Consider the following 20928-nt stretch of genomic DNA (forward strand, 5'->3'; position numbering starts at 1 on the left):
TTTTAGTTTCAGGTCTTAGAGTAAAGTCTTTAATCCATTTTGAATTGGTTTGTGTGTATAGTGTAAGATAAGGTTTCAATTTCATTCTTCTTACATGTAGATATCCAGTTTTTCCAACACTGCTTATTGAAGAAACTACTCTTTCACCATGTGGTATTCTTGGCACCTTTATTGAAAATTAGTTTGCCATATGTATGTAAGTTTAATTCTGGGCTCTCTGTTCTATTCTGTTAGTATGTTTTTATACCTGTACCATGAGGCTTTGATTACTGTAGCTTTGTAATATCGTTTCAAATAAGGAAATGTGATGCCTCCAGCTTTGTTTTTCTAGCTCAAGATTGCTTAGGTATCTGGGGTCATTCATACATGAATTTTATGATTGTTTTTTCTAGTCTGTGAAAAATGCCATTGGAATTTTGACAAGGATTGCTTTGAATCTGTAAATTGCTTTGGATAGCATAGATTTTGACAATACTAATTCTCCCAATCCATGAACATGAAATATCTATTTGTGTCTTTTCCAATTTCTTTCGTCAATATTTTATAGTTCTCAGTGTAGAGATCTTTCACCTCCTTGGTTAAATTTATTCCTAAGTATTATATTGTTTTTGATGCTATTGTAAATGGGACTGTTTTCTTAATTCATTGGTAGTGAATTGAAGTGCAACAGATTTTTGTATGGTGATTTTATATTCTGTAACTTTCTGAATGTATTAGTTTTAAGGGTTTTTTTAGTGGAGTTTTTAGGGTTTTCTATATATAAGATCATGTCATCTGCAAACAGAGAAAATTTTAATTCTTTCTTTCCAACTTGGACGCTTTTTGTTTCTTGGAAACAGCATACCAAAACTTACGAGATACAGCAGAAGCAGATCTAAACTTCAGAGGGAAGTTTATAGTCATAAATACGTACATTAAAATAAAGGAAAGATCTCAAGTAAACAGCTTAACTTTACACCTCAAGGAACTAGAAAATGAACACCTAAAACCCAACCTAGCAGAAGGAAGGAAGTAATGAAGAGTAGAGCAAAATAAATGATATACAGTGGCACCTGGGTGGCTCATTCAGTTGAGCACCCCACTCTTGATTTCAGCTCAGGTCATGAGCTCAAGGTCATGAGATCATCAGGCTCCATGTAAGACTGTGATAGGCAAAGAGTATGCTTGGGATTCTTTCTTTTCCTCTCCCTCTGCCCCTCCCCCAGCTCATGAACACTCTCTCTGTGTCAAATACGTAAATAAAAGCTTTATAAATAAATAAATAAACAAACAAATAAATAAATAACATACTAGAAAACAATTCACAGGGTTAACGAAAATAAGAGTTGGTGTTTTGAAAAGAAAATTGACAAACTTTTACCTAGACTAAGATAAAAGACCTAAATAAAATTAGAAATGAAAGAGGAGACCTTACAACTGATACCACAGAAATGCAAAGGACTGTAAGAGATTACTGTGCACAGTTATATGCCAACAAATTGGATAACTTAAAAGAATGGATAAATTCCTAAAAACATACAATCTACCAAGACTGAATCATGAAGAAATAGAAAATATGAACAGAACAATAATGAGTATGGAGATTGAATAAGTCATGAAATACATCCTAACAAAAGAAAACCCAGGACCAGATGGTTTTACTGGTGATTCTACGAGGCATTTGAAAAAGAATTAACCCAATCCTTCTCAAACTCCAAATTGAAGAGAAGGGAACACTTCCAAGCTCATTTTACAAGGCCAACATTAGCTTGATACCAAAACCAGACAAGGACACTAAAAGAAATGAAATTATGTAATTTCTATAAAAAAAAAAACTGTCTTGAATAATGACAACCAACCTGTGGCCCATGATCACTTTTGATTCTTTGAGACTTCACATACAACCTTTGAAAAATACTTGAGGATAATGTAATTGTTACCTTTTGGACCGATACTGTGATTGACTATATTATTTGTTTGAAATATGCTAAATGATCTAACAACATGGAAAATCAGTTTATTCAGGAACAGAAAATTATACGTAAACTTTTTAGAAAGAGAGGTCTTAGAAGTCCCGAAAAACCCAGGGTTTCAAAAAGTATATTGACCAGAAGGAAATAGAAGCAAGATTTGTAGGGCAGATCTGCTGCTGGCTAGGCATGCAATGTTAAAAGTTTAATTTCCTTAACCATTTTAAACCCAAGTTTCCTTATCAGTAAAGTATGGATATGAATACAACTCTGCTTAACTCAGGAATACCAGGAAGAAAACTTATGTTACTTAAGTAAGAAATTTTGTAACTTAAAAATTACCATACTCTTAAGGTCATTCTGTTAAATAAGCAGAGGCAGGCAGTTTCACCAAATTACTCCATGAAAGCTGTTCTACCTCTTGATGGTTGAAAGCTAATGGAAAATTATTAATAGAAGGTCCTATGTTAGGATAGGCTACAATATTCTGTGGCAGCCTAAACTAAACTAAACTAAACTAAACTAAACTAAACTAAAAACTAAACTAAACAACTAAACTAAACTAAACACAAAATGTGGTTTAGTGGAAGTGTAGTTACTGCTCATACTATATATCTAACATAAGTCAGCAAAGGCCTCTATGCACATAATCACTCAGGGATTGGGCTGATGGCCAGTATGACATCTCAGGAAAGATCTTCTGAAGTCTCAACAGCAGGAAAGAGAGACTGGGAAACTGTAGATGGGCTTTTCATTGCCTGAGCTACTTACTGATCCATTGGCCCTTAATTGCCCTGGAGCTCAAGGAAGTAAAGGAGAGCAAATGGGTTTTGTTAAGCATTATTGTTTCTATTATGGTACTTAATTTACTTTTGTGAGAGAGAGAGAGAGAGAAAGGGAGTGAGAGTGAAAGAGAGAGAAGGAGGGAAGGAAGTTTCTAATAACAGTCAAAACAACATTTGCAGGGGCGCCTGGGTGGTTCAGTTGGGTAAGCATCTGACTCTTGATTTTGGCTCAGGTCATGATTTCTTTGTCCTAGGATCATGCCCTGCCTCGGACTCCATGCCAGGGATGGAGCCAGCCTGGGATTCTCTCTTTCCCTCTCTCTCTGCCCCTCTCCCACTCACACTCACTCTGTCTCTCTCTCAAAAAAAAAAAAAAAAAAACAGAATTAAAAAAGTTCTGTGATTCTTTGATTCTCTGACATCAGCTGTGTGTCCAACAATTCAACTGAATTCTGAAACTTGGTTTCTGAAATTAGGGCAGTCCCAACTAGTTAAAGCCCTAGTCCTATAAGACTGCCTCCATTCAGACACCAGTCAAATGTTCCAGGGCTCACTTGTACTTCTCACCAATCAGCTATAAATTTGAGGGCTTACACAGCCTCCTCCTTAAGTCCAATAATTTGCTAGCACTCAAGAAAACAATTTACTTACATTTACTGATTTATTATAAAGGATCCAACTTAGGAACAACAAATTGAAGAGATGCATAAGGCAATGTATGGGGAAGTATGTGGGTGCATGGGGCTTCTATGTCCTCTCATGCACATGACCTTTTTTTTTTTAAGATTTTATTTATTTATTTGAGAGAGAGACAGCCAAGGAGAGAGGGAACACAAGCAGGGGGAGTGAGAGAGGAAGAAGCAGGCTCCCTGCGAAGGAGCCTGTCCTGATGCGGGGCTTGATCCCAGAATGCCGGGATCACACCCTGAGCTGAAGGCAGATGCTTAATGACTGCGCCATCTAGGCGCCCCTGCACATGACCTTCAAAACATGTCAATATTACACCAACCCAAGAGCTCTCTGAATACCATGGGCACTTAGAGGTTTCTATGGAGGTTTCATAACACAGGCATGTTTGAATAAATCATTGACCATTAGTGATTGAATTGAATCTCCAACCCCTCTCCCCTTTCTGGAGGTTGTGAGGCGGGGCTGAAAATTACAACTCTCTAATCATGCCTTGGTCCTTCTGGAAACCAGTCCTGATTCTGAAGTTACTCAGGGGACCCCAGTCATCAGTCATATTGTAAGCATACAAGACACTCCCATCACTCAGGAGCTTTTAAAACTTAGGAGATACATGCCAGGTACCAGGGACAAAGACCAAATATATGTTTTTACTTATACTACATATTTTGAAAGAAATAGAACTCATCCCACATACAAAAACTAACTCAAAATAGACCAAAGACCTAACTATTGGACCTAAAACTATAAAACTCTTAGAAGAGAACCTAGGTATGGATCTTCGTGACCTTGGATTAAACAATGGTTTCTTAAATATGACACCAAAAGTACAAGCAACAAAGTAACAAAAAAATTGATAAGCTGGATATCAGCAAAAGTAAAAACTACATGCTTCATACTCAAATGACACTATCAAGGAAGTGAGATGAAAACCTGCAGAATATTAGAAATTTTGCAAATCATATATCTGATAAAGGACTGGTATCTGTAACACATAAAGAACTCTTACAGCCTAATAATCAGAACACAAGTATCCCAATTTAAAAAGGGCAAAGTGTCTGAATAGGCATTTCTACAAAGAAGATACACTAATAAGCAATTGGCACATGAAGAGATGCTCAACACTATTAGCCATCAGGGAAATACAAATCAAAACCAAGGTGAGATATCTCTTCACACCCACCAAGATGACCGTAATAAAAGAAGAAAATAATAACAAATGTTGGTAAGTGTGTGAGGAAATTGGAACATTTATACATTGCTGGTAGGAAAAAATGTAGAAAAGGGTAAAATGCTAACAGCTACTCCAAAGGTTAAACTTATGTTACCATATGACCTAGTAATTCCACTCCTAGGTATATACCCAAGAGAAATGAAAATATATGACCATACAAACTCTTGTACATGAATGTTCTTAGCAACATCATTCATAATAGCTAAAATGTGGAAAGGACCCAAATATCCATTAACTGCTACATAAATGGTGTATCCATTCAATGGAATATTATTGACTAAAAAGGAATGAAGTATGGATACGTGTTACAATATGGATGATTCTTGAAAACATGTTAACTAAAAGAAACTCATTACTTTAAGACCACATATTTTAAGATTCCACTTATATATGGTCCATATATACAATGGAATATTACTCAGCTATCAGAAAGAACGAATTCTCAACATTTGCTGCAACATGGACGGCACTGGAGGAGATAATGCTAAGTGAAATAAGTCAAGCAGAGAAAGACAATTATCATATGATTTCTCTCATCTATGGAACATAAGAACTNTATGTTACCATATGACCTAGTAATTCCACTCCTAGGTATATACCCAAGAGAAATGAAAATATATGACCATACAAACTCTTGTACATGAATGTTCTTAGCAACATCATTCATAATAGCTAAAATGTGGAAAGGACCCAAATATCCATTAACTGCTACATAAATGGTGTATCCGTTCAATGGAATATTATTGACTAAAAAGGAATGAAGTATGGATACGTGTTACAATATGGATGAACCTTGAAAACATGTTAACTAAAAGAAACTCATTACTTTAAGACCACATATTTTAAGATTCCACTTATATGGAATGTCTGAAATAGATAATGTAGACTGTTGGTTGCCTAGGGTTGGGACAAGGGAGAGGAGAAATGGGGGGGGGAAGTGGGGAGTGGCTATTAAGAGATACGAGGTTTCTCTGTGGGATGATAATAGTGTTCTAGAATCGATTGTAATGATGTTTGAACACCTCTATAAATATACTAAAACCCATTAAATTGTACACTTTAAATTGGTAAATCATATGGAAGGTAAATTATATCTCAAATAAGCTGTTTTAAAAAATAGCCACAAGAGAGTAAAAACTAAACACTGGGGAAAATTGTGTTTTCTCTGAATTCTCTTCTATTCTATTCTTTTATACTTTAGTATAAGGGTGTTTTTCAACATAGCCCTATCATATTCTTTGTAAAGCATTATGCAGAGAACATTTTTAACTAATGGTTTCTAATGTGGTGATATAACAAATAAAATAAAACTTTTATTTATATTCATTTTACATTAAGATAAAAAGGAAAGAAGTCAAGTTTTATAGAAATTTAACATGCACATTGACATTGGCATCCCTACTTGTGCATGGGTGGGCTGACGTTCTCAGGCACTGATTGACTGATGACATTCAGGATATTTTGGAGGAAGAGAGTGAAAGTTCAGCAACTCAATGGCACCTTTAGATTCACCCACCTTTCTTTCCTTGGAATATATATGGTAAAATATTTATCTGAAAATGTGGTAGATGATAGCCTCTTAAAAAATAGGTTTATTGCCTTTTTTAAAACTGTCTTATTGGAATCCTTAAAAAGTAAGCTAGATAACAGAATTTCGTAACTGAGATTTATTTATTTATTCATTTATTTTAAAGATTTTATTTATTTATTTGACAGAGAGAGTGCACAAGCAAGGGGAGCAGCCAAGGGAGAGGGAGAAGCAGACTCCCCACTGAGCAGAGAGCCCGATGCAGGGCTAGAACCCAGGACCCCGGGACCATGACCTGAAGGGAAGGCAGATCCTTAAGACCACTGAGCCACCCAGGCACTCCTGTAACTGAGTTTTAAAAAAATCTTCCAAGAGGACATCTTAATGTGAGTTTGTGAACTAAGAGTCACCTCCAGTGGTGGCATGGGTGAAGGCATGGATGAAAAGCTAGGGAAAGAAAGAGAAGAGTGGGTGAGTGGGGGACACAGAGAAATAGATTGATGGAGAGGCACAGCACAGCAATGATTCAACAAATGGGATTTAAGAACTTTACATACAAATGCATTGTGAAGGTTTTGAGGATGTAAGAAAGAACACACATGCTTTCTGTAGTCATGGAATACATGGCTTGACACTGAGGTTGGGAGTTTCAAATAATTATGAAGTATGATAAAAATGAATTTAATACCAGTAATTAAATAATTATAACATAATGTAATCTGACTAATGGAAAAGTGAATTCACTTTGCTTGGAGAACTCAAGGTAGGATCCAAACAGTGATGATACTGGATTTACTGTTGCTGGATGAGAAGACATTTTGTAAACTGAAAAAAAAAAAAAAAGAGGAAATGGGAGTACAAGCACCAGGTTTACGGTTGCAAAGGTATAGAAGAAGATATTTGGGGGGTATTTTCAGTGTAGCTGGAACTCTTAATACTCTTTGATGGGAGTAGCTAGAGATTCTGGGACATCCCATAGTCTGTGGATTAGAAAATACTTTGTATTTATCATACATTGAAAATGACAACATAAATAATCTATCACAGTTGAGTAAACTGTCATATTCTACAAACACCTTATAAACAAACCTGTTCTTTGGCCCCAGCAACATATTCCTTCCAGCGTTTTGCCCTTTGCATTGGCTCCTCTTTTACATCTGAGTTCAATGAAACATCTTGATTTCAGCTGATTTCTTCTAAAATATTTTCACTTGCAAATTTCTAGGTATTAACTTGCATTCCAAATATTTCACAGCCATTTATTTTCACCACTTGACTTTAAAAGCCATTTGAACTTAGCAGGAGATTTCCTGCTCTCAAAAAATGTGTTCTTATAAAGAACAATCCACTTCTAAGACGCAGAACGATAACCTGTTTGTCTGGAGTCATTTTCCTCACAGATAAAGGGATCACTTTAGATAGCTGCAATAATAGCTATTTAAGGTAAATATTATTAACATTAGAGGTTAAGCTATCTTACGACATAAAAATAGATGTATAGAACAGCAGCAATGCACAGGCACGCACACACACACACAACTTTCACTGCTCTAAAGCTTCCCAAAGAAATTAATTAATTTACTTTGAAAAGTTTTTATTTAAGTCAAGTATTCTGATTATTTGTAGCTCTAGGAGGTCAAGTGAGTGTCACAAATCGCCATGATTATGAGCATCAATCTGTCTTGGAGCAGGAAATTTCTATATGCCTCTGGCACCAGAGAGGATTTTGTAAGAAATATTATGTCTGGATGTCATGACTTCTTACTCAACTTTCAAATAATTATAGTGCAAGTATGAGTTATAGAACTAACTCAGCCAGAAGGGTGAGAGACTCCCTGCCCTCACCAGTGTGCTTGTCCTCCCAGCTGTCCTGGTGATTCCATTTGGCTCAGGTCAAGTTCATTAGAACATCTTCTGAGACATAGAGTTGCTTGGCATTGAGAAATCTGCCATGCTTGGACACCTGATTTCCCTCCTGTGTCATGATTTAACGTTAAGAATACATCTGTGCATCACAAAAAGTAGAGCAGATTTTTTTATAAATATTTAATTACTATGCCAATCTTTTGTCTCATTTGCATGGATACTTGAGAGTGAATATTTGGATTATTTTTAAAATACTTCAGCCTATTAGTGGCTTTGCTATCTCATTTGAATGAACCTATATTATGCTAAACTTCTGATAGAAGACTTCAGAGAATATATTAAAGACTGTATGTACATTTCTGAACTTAACTTAGAATTAATAAATCGATAGCCTATAAGTGAAAATAGAGTTTTTGAATATCCAAATACTATTTTGCAAGAACCAAAAAGAAATAGGGAGGTTTTATTTTAGTTTTTATATATAAGAGATCAAAAATAAAAAGATCTTTACCATACAGAAATACAAAATACCTAAGTTTGTATCATGGTGAATTTCTATGATGGAGTCAAAGATGAAAGTATAATTGTTAGGAAAAACAAAAATACATTTAAATTACTTTGTGGTTTAAGATGAGCTTATTATCATAAGAGTACTCTCTCAAATGGTTATATAGCAGCCATGTCTTCCCTTTTGGCCTTCTTAGGGAGATCAAGAATGGGATATTTTATAATCTTCAAATTTTTATTGAGTATAACATGCCAAAATTGTAGTTACAGAGGAAAAACATAAAAACAACAACTTGATATCAAACAAGCAGTGTCTCTTCGAAAAGTGTGCCAGAGTCTGTGACTTCATCAGGGAAAAGTAGAGATGGGATAGCATTTGAGGTTAAAGTGATATAACTTTTAATTACCTCTTCCTCCCCAGAAGCTCCTTATTGGAAATGCAATTCAAAAGAGAATATATAAAAACCAGTAAAACGATAACCCTTTAGAAATATCTTTAGCACTATCCAATAAAATTTCTACAGGTCCAGAAAACATTTTGTCTTACACAAAAATAATATAGTAAGCAGATGCCTTATTATGAAATTTACCTGAGAAAATTTACCTGAGTTATTCACGCAGTAAGGGAAGAGGAAAAGCAGGGTTCTTCCCTGCAGGAGGATTTAAATAAGATGACTTAAATGAAATCCTGTGAGGGGACTGAGGAGGTGACTGGTATTAGAATAGGATTTTCCTCAAGAGCTAAAAGTATTACAGGGGTACCGTACTATAAATTGGAATATTTAGTACTTATCATCTGTAATTATTTTCATACTTGTATATGGATTATTAAATTTAATCTATTTAAAAACAGTATCAATAGTTTAACTGCACTAAAGTGTTGTCTTATTTTTGTCAACTTAATAACTATGTAATTAAAATGAATTGCTCAATTGGACCAATCTCTAAAACACAAGGGAAACAGTTTAGCACTGGAGTGGAGTAGATAGAGTATATACTATACTGGGTAGAGTGGGGTGGAATGGAATGGAGTATGGTAGAATGGAGTATAGGCATTTATTATAAACGTGGGCGGAACCACCCCTAATAGCTGTAAAGTCTGGGGCTAAGGTACAAATGGGGGCACATATACATTATATCTAAATATTTAAAAAATTATATTTCTAGTTAACCAACTATGAAGTAGAATGTTTTATCATATACAACTGAATAATAACAAACTAGAAAATATGTTTAAATCTATGGTTTTGAATGACTGGGCCAAATACCAGAGATTGCTAAATTCAATTATTAATATATATGGCTGAATATTCTGCTGATTAAGGATATCTGGATAAGTATAAAATAATACATAATTCATAAATTTTTATATATGTATTCCAAACATTTATTTATGCCTTTGTTTCAGCAAAATCATGAATTGTGATATTATTACCACCAAGATTTTCACATAATTTGTGTTCTAATGATATCTAATGATGTAAAAGACTAAAATAATAACACTTAATTATATTCACAGTTCATAATAGTTGAATTATCTTCGTCAAGAAGTATACATTAAAGCAAATTTAAAAATTAAGTTAACTTTAATTGCCTTTCATATGTACTTCAAAAAGTTATTATTTCTCTAAAATACTTGATACTATCGGGGCGCCTGGGTGGCACAGCGGTTAAGCTCTGCCTTCGGCTCAGGGCGTGATGCCGGTGTTATGGGATCAAGTCCCACATCAGGCTCCTCCGCTAGGAGCCTGCTTCTTCCTCTCCCACTCCCCCTGCTTGTGTTCCCTCTCTCGCTGGCTGTCTCTATATCTGTCGAATAAATAAATAAAATCTTTTTAAAAAAATACTTGATACTATCTACTAAAATTATGGGCAAATACAAATTATACTAGGTGAATATAATCATTTCAAGTCCAAATTTTATATACTGCTGACTTTTTAAATTTAATTAAAAAAATTTAATTGACTCTTACTAAATTAATTTATAAAAATAAAACTATTTATAATTCTAACATTCAGTAGTAACCCAGATGGCCGTGTAGAGAATAACCTTACATGCCACATAAAATTATTGCAAATATACTCCTTCATGAATACCTTCCCATATTACAAATTAGAACACTGAGAAATGATATTTTACTAGGTAAGACTTTGTTGGCGTCATGCTCTCTGAGAGAAGGACTGGGCAAAAGCTTCTTTGTCCTTTCGCTTGCCTAGGTGCTCCAGCAGATTCCCTCCCCTTCCCCATACTCTGAGTCAGTGTCTGTCTTCTGTGTCAGCAGCCCAACAACCCTCAAGCACGGCTTTGGATAAAGGACTCTGAAAAAGAGATGTGGAGAAGTATTTTCTTGGGACCCAGGCCATACACAGTCAAGAGAGCAGACATTTCGGCTTGTAGATGGCGCTGTGCCAGAAATAGAAGCATCCGTGTGTCCCTGGCTGAGGGTCTCTGTTGCCCAGGCTGAAGGGTGACACTGACTACAAGATCTAGAGTCAGATTGCTAGCATCTGAATTAAGATTTTACCATTTATTTGAGGAACATATCAAACTTCTCTTACGCACCTCTGCAGATCCTTTCAGCCATACCTTCTCCAGGGCCATTGGCTGTCATTCGATCCATCCTGCTGCAGCCATCTATGCACGGGCTTCAAAATGGCTCCAGAGGGAAGTAATTCAACTCCACCTTGAATCATTCCCCTGCCTCTTCTGGTGTACCCCTGTTGATGAACGGGCATAAAATGCCAGGGGATCCTTTCGACAGCTGTGGTTGCCCAGTCCAGAAATAAATGTGGCCAAAACATGTAACCGATTGGACACATGAACCCATGGATGATTCTTCCCCATTCCTCTTCTTCAACGGATAGACAGTCCTGAACTGCATTCATTATAAAGTCCCTCAGAAGATGGGCCTGAGAGGTCCAGAACAGTTGATACCAAGTGCTATCAGCTCAGTGATGCTATCTTATATTATGTATATACTCTCCCCTCCCTAGTCTCAGTCCCTTTTCCTTAATTCCTGCTTCCTTAGTTTTACACTCTCTAATAAAATTTTAGCACATAACCCTTTGCCTCAGGCTCTGCTTTCAGAGGAACCCAGACCAAGAAAATGTATGATTTTAGGTACCTAAACTCTATGTCTCAAATTTCTTAACATGGAAATGGATACTAGTAGTACTCATCTCTTAGGATAATTGCACTGACCAAATGTATTCATACATGAAAAATACCTAGAACATTGACACACAGAAAGCAGAATCCAAGGCAAAATTTTGTGTACCAATCACTTTTACATCTCCTTTCCCAGCTGTAGAATTTTTTCAAATCGAATCCATTGTTCTTGGTTCCATGACTATTTTTTCACTCATCCACATATGTTGAATGTAAATCTTGAGCCAGACACTACGCTGTATACCAGAAATTTAGATAAAGAACATAATACTTGTCTTAAGCCCATAGCCTTATGGGAGAGGCAGAAAAAAAAAATAAATACAGAGTAATAAATACTGACAGTAATATTCACAACACTGTGGAAACAAGAAGCACTTACTTGAAATGAGAGGCTTGAAAACTCATTTTAGGTCAAACTATAGCTTAGCTAAATTTTGAAGGGTACTGGGATAAGTAAAGCATTGAGATCTTTTTAGAGAGAAAGCAATGAATGCACAAGCATTCAGGAGACGTGGAAAAGAAGAGTACATGCAGGTGCTGCTCTGCTAAACTGCTAAAGGTGCTCTACATTTTTGTATGTAAAACTCAAAGTGGGGAGAAAAAATCAAACTAAAAAGTACCAAGGGCAATATCATGCAGAGCTGTGTATATTATCTTAAAAGATGTTAGTTTTTATCCTGAAGGCATTCAAGAACTATAGAGGGAGTTTAGACAGAAAGGATGGACCTTTAGAAAAAAAACACTCTATGATGGTAGAATGACCTGGAAGGGGCAATGCAAGAGGTTGAATTCAGTAACTCAGACCAAAAAATGACCCGAACCCAGGCAGTGGCAAAGGTGGTGGGGATGGAGAAGAAGGAACTGATTTGAACTTTAGTAAGAGAAAAATAGACACATAGGTAAACAAATATATGGCAGTAAGATAGATATTACTTATAGATAGGTATACACGGTAGCTATTACAGATAGATAAGTACTTACATCTGTGTAAATATAGAGAGAGATATCTGGTGACTTATGGAGTGGTGGACTGAGAGAGAATTCCACACCATTCTCTGATCTTGGCTCAGAAGTGGTGGAAGATGGTACCAATAATCCTTATAAGGCACAGCAGAGGAGGACTCAGTTGGCATGGGGTTTGGAGAGTATATGATGGGTTCAGTTTTGAACATGCTGGATTTGAGAGGTCTGTGTGACAATCGAGAGCAGAGACCCAGAGTTCTGGAGCAGAGAAGGTAGGCAGTTGTACTGAGTTTCTGGTGAGAGAAATGGAGGGGGTGGGGATGGGGATGGTGCTTAGAAAACATTCCTAGAGGGTTTGAAGATTTGTTCTTTTGAAAATCATCTTATAAACTTAAACATAGAACTAAGTATAAAGAAATGCTAGCTGTTTAAGTCCTTTGACCTTATATATTCAGCTAAGAAAATTGGAACAAATTTGCTTTGTTTTCATTAATTTTTCCTAACATTCCAGAGAGTCAGGAAAGGGAAACAACTTCAAAATGTCAATAAACAATTAGCTGAATTACTCAGAGCAAAAGCAGTAAAAGCAGTTGACAGTTTCCATGTATTTGGGGCATTTAAAAATATGTAAATGTTAGACATTGTATATGAAAACTATGTTACAATTTAAAATAATTTGAGGTTGGAAAATGTGGTGGAAGCTACATATATCCTTTGGGAAAGGTCTCTTATGAAGTAATATTTAAGCCAAAATCTGGAAGACAAAGAACCAGTTGTGCAAAGGCAAGGGAATGTCATGTAGCAAGAATCATGTTCTATAGAATATTGAACTGAAATATCTTTTAAAAAACATACTACTTTATGGAAATTATTCCCTCCACAAGGAAATGCTCAGAGACCAAATTATTTCAGTAGCATGGCTTCAAGGAACTGAAGCCAAGGACTCAAAAATAAAATTCAGCTTCTTAATCATATTCAAGAATTGAATGCTTGGGCAAAAGACCAACTTAGAACTGAATCCCCAGACTTTGGTTAATTATGAAATGTCAGAGTTCTGTAGACTATGGCATGGAAGTCACCCACAGACTTCATTAGACTAACTTGTGGTATCTATTAGGGTACTGAAATGTCTCAACAGTATGGGAAAACACAAATTAAATATATTTTAAGACATACAATTTTATATCCCACAGCATATGCCATGGATTTCATTTAACCTGTATCAAAACCAGAGGGCTATTATCAAATGAAAATAAAACTCGATGCCCTGTATAAATTCTGACTCTTACATAGGAGGTAGAAGAAATTAGAAATATTTAGATAAATTTGTTACACCCACAAGTCTACGGCAGCCAAATGAACTCGCTGTTTGGAAATGTGAAGTTTCAGCCCTGCCATTTTCCTTGGCAGGGATGGGATCGGTTCTAAAATAAATACCAGTAAACAGTCTTCCCCGTTAATTACATGCGTAACCACCAGCTGTTGGTCTAAATTAAGGTCCATTTTCTTTTAGTTTTCTATGCCTCAATCCCACGATCCCTGAAATAACTGGAAATAATTGAGGAAAGATAACAGTAGTAAAAGACTCAAATACAAAACCCAATTAACATAACTCCCAATAGCGGTATGGTGTGACCTACGTTCTTCAAACACCTATTTCCCATCTAGCTCCAAGTTCGCCTGGCAGCTAATATATTAAAATGCATATAATATATAATAACTAGCACATTGTGGATGCTTGTTGAATGGACTACCATGATGAAAAACGTACAATAGTAGCCCTCAAGAGCTTTCAACCCAAAAAGCTTCATTTGAAGTTCTTGGAGCCAATTCTTATAAATTTAACAAAAGACAGTTTAGTCTCTTAATGGTTTATTGGTGATCACAGACATATTTAGAAGCTAAGTTAGTATATTTACATCGATACTGGCCAGGTGGCTGAAACATTGAAAATATTTGATTAAATTAGTTAGGGAATCTGAAGTTTGGAGGCAGGGTAAAAATCCGTGGTAAAGATAGGGGGTGAGTGAACATTAATTATTCTGTGCCTTAGATTCTCCCAATGTAAGAGCCAGCTGCAATAAACATTAGTACATATACTGAAGAAAAAAAAAAAAAAACCCTTGATCTCCACACAAATATCCATCCCCAACAAAACTAGTTTTACATTTTTATGCATTTCTGTTTATTTATTTATGCATACATGCTGAAAAATGACTTCTGTGACCTAGGATAATTTTATTTTTTAAATATTTTTTACGGATTTTATTTATTTATTTGAGAGAGAACGAGGGGTGGGGAGGGGCAAAGGGGGAGAGAGAGAGAGAGAGAGAGAGAGAGAGAGGCAGACTCCCTGCTGAGGACGAAGCCTGATGTGAGGCTCCATCCCAGGACCCAGAGATCATGACCTGAGCTGAAGGCAGATGCTTAACAGATTGAGGCACCCAGGCCTTCCTGACCTAGAATGATTTTAGATCAGATTCTCATTCTTACTTGTTCCCAATCATCTTTGAAATCCTCCTTGGTTAAGCCTTACCTGACAAATTCCTCCCAGCAACATTCTCTCCTTTCCTCATACACTACTTAGGGGTGTGTGTGTGTGTGTGTGTGTGGCTTTAGCTAACACGTAATGCCTAACACACACCAGAAACTCTTCTTTACGTATCTTGACTTATATACATGCGAATCATACCAATTCAATTACCTTTCACTTTAATTATAAAAGGCAAATGCACTATTATTGTCCCCATTTTATAGATGAGGAAACTGAGAGGTAGTTTAATCAGTCCAAAGATACCCAAATTGTAAGAGAACGGTAAAAGAAGGGTTTGGACACAGGCCAAAGGTTCCAGAATCCATGTCCTTTGCCACTACACTCTACTGCTACTTTCTGACCCCCGTGTTTTATACAGTACTGCAATATTATCTTTTACGTCATGATTTCTTCTTCTCGTGGTCATCATAACAAAATTTTCTGTCTTTTTCATCTTTGTCTTTAGAGCCAATTAGCATATCTGTTACCTTGCAGATGCACAAAAGTATTCATTTAATGAATGAATTCACTTGCCTGGAAAGGGCATTCTTGACATAAGTACATAGTTGTCAAGGTGTCCACAAAGAAGTGAAATTAGCCAACGTAATAAAACTATCAAGATAAAGTATTGATTCTTGAAACATTTCAAAATGCCTATCATATGCAATGGTGACTTACTAATGGTCAACCTTCTATAAAAGTAATAAAATGTCCATCTGCTATCTGAACACTATTTTCTAAACACTGTTTTCTATGAAATATTTGAAGACAATTTTTGAGTTATATTTTCAATCTTTCACAAACTCTAACTCTTTATTTTCTTCCCTTAAATTCACCATCAGTCTAAACTGTGATGAAGAAAAGCCACTCTATTTCCAATGACTATAAGCCAGACTAGTTTTTTGTCTTTTCTGCCATTATTTTCTGAGCTGGTTACAGCTGGCATTTTGTTGCTTTCAGCTGTGAAGTTATCTGCTTCCCAAATTGTCATTCATGCCTTAAATATAACCAGTTCAGATAAACTGTGTATATTCTTGACTCTCAATTCTTTTGTCTTTTGAAAGATTTATCTATTTATTTATTTTTATTTTTTTAATATTTATTTATTTGAGAGAGAGAGTGCACGCGCAGGGAGAGCCAGAGGGAGAGAGAAAATGTATCTCCAGCAGACTCTCTGAGGAGCCCGAGCCAGGGCTTGATCTCACGACCCTTAGGGTCTTGACCTGCGCTGGAATCCAGAGTAGCAGTTTAACCAACAGAGTCACCCAGGTCCCTTCGGCCCTCAATTATTTTTTATGTGAGACCCTTTTGAAAAAAGAAGCAAAGGGGCACCTGGGTGGCTCAGTCGGTTAAGCATCTTCCTTCAGTTCACGTTAATGATCTCAGGGTCCTGGGATCAAGTCCCTCGTCAGGCTCCCCACTCAGTGGGGAGTCTGCTCCTCCACCCTGCTTGTGCTCTCTCTGTCTCTCTCTCAAATAAATACATCTTTAAGAGAAAAAAGAAATAGAAATCCAACCAGAAAGGATAGCATACTCTCTGGGAGTGTGTGGTCATGTGACATCAGGTTCTGGTCCGTACTTAGTGACAGGACACCGGTTCTTTCTCAGGAAATAAATAATTCTGTAAGTATTTTTTGCACACAAAATGTATTGAATAACTGCTTAATTTTTCTCAACACTTTCTGAGATTTTTGGCTTTTCTGTTTCTACTGGCTGGGTCAAGAAGTAATAATTCGACTAAGTAAATATGTTTTTATCTACGCTAAAACTTCTGATGGGGTCCAAGCATAGAGTTGCTTTGTAAGGGCGAGTAAGTGAGAGATGGGAAGGCTTGAACTGTGGCTACATCTCCAAGTCAAAGACAGTCAAATTTGTAATGGGCCTTTCAGGCATACATTTGATATTTGGTGGAGAAAAAGATTTTAGAGTGAAACCTGGATGGACTCCTGGACAGTGGGAATATAGAATGAATTCTATGTAATGGGATTTTTTTTTGCATTGCCTCTTCAGTTATAAAATAGTACTGTGCACTTTATAAAACATTTAGAAAATATGGAAAAGTACAAAAGGAATAATGAAGATAACCTGTAATCCTACTAACACAAATAACCACTGTTAATATGATATATTTTTAAAGTTATAGTAGGCATATAATAACTAAGACCTATAAATATCTTTTACTATCTATTTTGTTCACTTAATGCTGTGAACAATTTCCCAAAGCATTTAATATTCTCCTAAAATATATTTAAGTGGCTGCTAAATATTTTATTATATAGGCTATACACTATAATAACCAAACTCCATTTTTGTGTATATGTGGTTATTTCTCAATTTTTGAGCGTTATTTAAAAATAACCACCATTATTAGTGCCGCAAATGCCTCTGATGTCCCACACCATGCTCTGGACCTCACTATTGATTCTAGAAATGACTGTAGTAGCCACTACTGTTTGGGCTTTAATTCACTATTGGCCAACAGTATCTCTCCTAAAGCAATATCCTTCTCTCACTATGAGACCAAGAGTGCCCAGGAATTTGCACTAATCCACGCAGAGCATAAGGGAATGGAGAACAGAGATAATGCCTGCAGAGTAGCCCTTAACCAATGGGAGATGAGCCCTTATGGATGAATGCTTCTCCCAGTTGATTCTCAATAGTAAAACACCGAGAGACATGTTATAGGTTCTTGAGGAGATCCCAGGTGGGATGAAGCCCCAGTTGGTGACCCTGACAGCAAGAACTTTTTATGTTTTGTTTTGTTTTTTTCCTCCATCCTTCAGTGTCTCCTGCTCTTCATTCTTGTTTGCTGGTTTTATTACCACAGAAACACAAGTCCTTGTCTCAGACTGTGCCTTGGGAAGTCTGGTGAGCCAGGAAGCACAGTTAGTGTCCTTTCCATGATTCTTTGTGCATATTTCTAATGATTTCCATTGGACTTATTGCTACAGGTAGAATTGGTGAGATGAAAGCCAGAAGTTAAAACAAGGATTTTGATACATGTTGTACCCTGGTACATTTTAGTTAAACAGAAAAATACCCATTGCCTAATTGCCATGTTTCTTCTAACTTGACTTATTTTTATTTTTTAGCTTAAAATATTTTCTATATTTATTCAGAAGACAGCAATTTTATTATTTTTGGAATTATCTTTAATCTTAAAAAAGCCATCCAAGGAAGAGATACTTGTTGCTCAAACTCCATGATGGTGCCTCTGGTTTTTATGAAATATTTTCTCAACCAGGAATTCCACTGACCTTTCAGACTTGAATACCACTTATCTCCTCGGAAAGAATAAAATGCTATAATTAAAGATGTCAGCATTCCATTTTGACTTTTTTTGAAAATCAGTAGAATTTACCTTAATTCAGAGACATCGCTTGGTAAAATTTTCCATTTGCTAATTCTCAATCACTTACTATTTAGTTTATAATATAATCTCTCTGCCAAATGTATTCAAGAGCAAGATATTTATTTGACTAACTATGTAAGTGCTGTGCTTGCCTGCAGAGGCCTAGCCTAATCACCCCCCAGACAGCTAAGGTGCAATACCATCATTGTTAGTCCACCTGCTCTCGCTCACATCCAGTGGTTCTATGATTATATCACATTCCCATCCTGATAAACTGTTCCATGTATTCTGGTTAGAAATGTTTTATAACAACTGCTGCTGGATCTCAAGGTTAATGAGGGCCATTCCTTAAGAAAATTGACTCTTTCTATTTGATAGAGAATTCAACTGTATATAGTACCTTAGAATTTTTTGAGCCTGGTTTTTATTGTTGCCGTCATTCTCTCTGTTTTTTTTTATAAGAATTATGTGCGTCATTAAGTAACCCATATATACACACAAATGCTCTCTATTTGACATTGTTGAAAGTTGGTATCTTTTTAGGTAACATAGCTGGATACACAGTTTTATTTCACTAGGTCCATGCTTATGGGTTCTTTGAATGCCTTTATGGCATCCTTTAACCATAAGATAGCCAATATTGTTGATTGCATATTTAATATTTTATCTTAATTATATATATTCTTTTTCCTTCAGGGACTTAAGGTATTTCATAAACAAGGCATGGGTATCAATGGAAATGGAAAAGGAAAGTTAAAATGGTGGTAAAGATAAAAATGTAAATTTACCACCCACAATGGTTATTGTGGGTGCTATGACCAGTAGGGTGTCATTAAAGCCAAAAAGAAAAACTGTTTCAAGAAGGAAGTAATGGTAAATCTTGTCAAATCCTGCTAGAAGACCAAATAAGATGAGGGCAGAAAATATCCTTTGGATTTAGCATTCTGCAGATGGTAAGTCGTCCTTGGCAAGAGTAGGCTAAATGGCACTGTGTGGCCCATGCTTGGGAATGAAACCAGATTGGTGTGTGAATAATTGTTGAGAAAGGAAAAACAAATGTAGATAACTCTTTTGAGAAGGTTTGCTTTGAACAGGGTTAGAGACAGATGAGAGTATAGTGGAAAGATGGTGAAGATCAGGGGCACTGAGAATTCATTTTTAATTTGGGAGAGACTAGAGTGTGCTTGTATGAGTGTGTCTATCATAAGACAGTTTTCTTAGTGACCTCCCGTAAAGGTCAAACACATACCTTTCAAAAATTATTGAAGCAAACAAAAATATCATCAGATTCTCCTTTAAAGGAATTTAGTATGCAGTTTTAAAATCAAGTAAAACATTTCATTGCAGTTAGCTTGAGGATACCCTGTAGAACATTTAGGACATACTGGGGTAGACAACATCACCAGTGAGGAAGTGTATTGACCAGCATCATAAACAGAGGAAATAACCCCAAAGGAAATATCATTTGACTTTTTCCCTCACCATAAACATAATTCTGGTCCATGCTATCACCTGCGGCCCTTCAAGAGGACAGAAGTTATCAACCTAGGGGTCTTCTAACCCCAAATGCCTTCTTTAAATCCATCTTTCACTCTCTCCTGGTCAATTGACCCAGTTGTATGCTAGCCGTGTGTATGCTGTGTCGTGGTGATTTGCTTGGGCATCCTTATATAAGAAACCAAAGATTTCTGTACTTCAGAGGCTGAGCTTTCAATGAAAATATCCGCAGTCTGGCTTGTGCAGTCAGTATAATCTTATTTACAAATACATATAAATATTCTTATCCCTGAATCATTTTCTCTTACTCTAAGGATAACTGACTTCTCTTGCAAACTTCCTTTGCATTCCCATTGTACTCATTATGATTTCTATCACAGACATGCAGTAAAAGAGAGAAAACAAAGCCTTATATAAACTTTCATTCTAAGATGTAATTTCATTCTTGGCAAAGACTACATGTTATTTTTCCCTGTGTTCTCTGAACCTGTACATAGTAACACTCAAAATGTATTAGTTAATGAAATAAAAAGAATTAATGAAAATTAATTTGAGGCATTCTTCAGTGTTTATAGAATGGTCATTTTCTTATTTTCCTTAGTCATCTAATATTTCTTTTTTAATCCATTAAATAGATACAGCTATTCATTAACTCCTCCATAGGATCTCACCAAATCTTTTATCAATTTTTTTCTTTCTAATAAAAGTGAACTGAAGATTTTTATTCTTTTTTCCATAATAGTTATTTGCTTTCTTTCTTTAATGTTTTATGTTCACTGAACAGTGACATTTATATGTTTGAATGACCATCACATAATACATTTAAAATACCTCTTCATCTATTACATTGCTATATTT

General features: G+C 36.0%; 1 long non-coding RNA gene across 1 annotated transcript in view; it reads right to left on the bottom strand.

Moving 5' to 3' along the window:
• Positions 1 to 11196: 11196 nt before the first annotated feature.
• Positions 11197 to 20928, bottom strand: part of LOC117801555 — a 472624-nt gene continuing 462892 nt past the window's right edge. The window contains exon 7 of the long non-coding RNA XR_004624197.1: positions 11197 to 11274. This is a non-coding gene — a long non-coding RNA (uncharacterized LOC117801555). The remainder of the gene's footprint in view (positions 11275 to 20928) is intronic.

The sequence above is a fragment of the Ailuropoda melanoleuca genome, chromosome 1 (assembly GCF_002007445.2).
Source record: "Ailuropoda melanoleuca isolate Jingjing chromosome 1, ASM200744v2, whole genome shotgun sequence".
In the NCBI taxonomy this organism is placed as follows: Eukaryota; Metazoa; Chordata; class Mammalia; order Carnivora; family Ursidae; genus Ailuropoda; species Ailuropoda melanoleuca.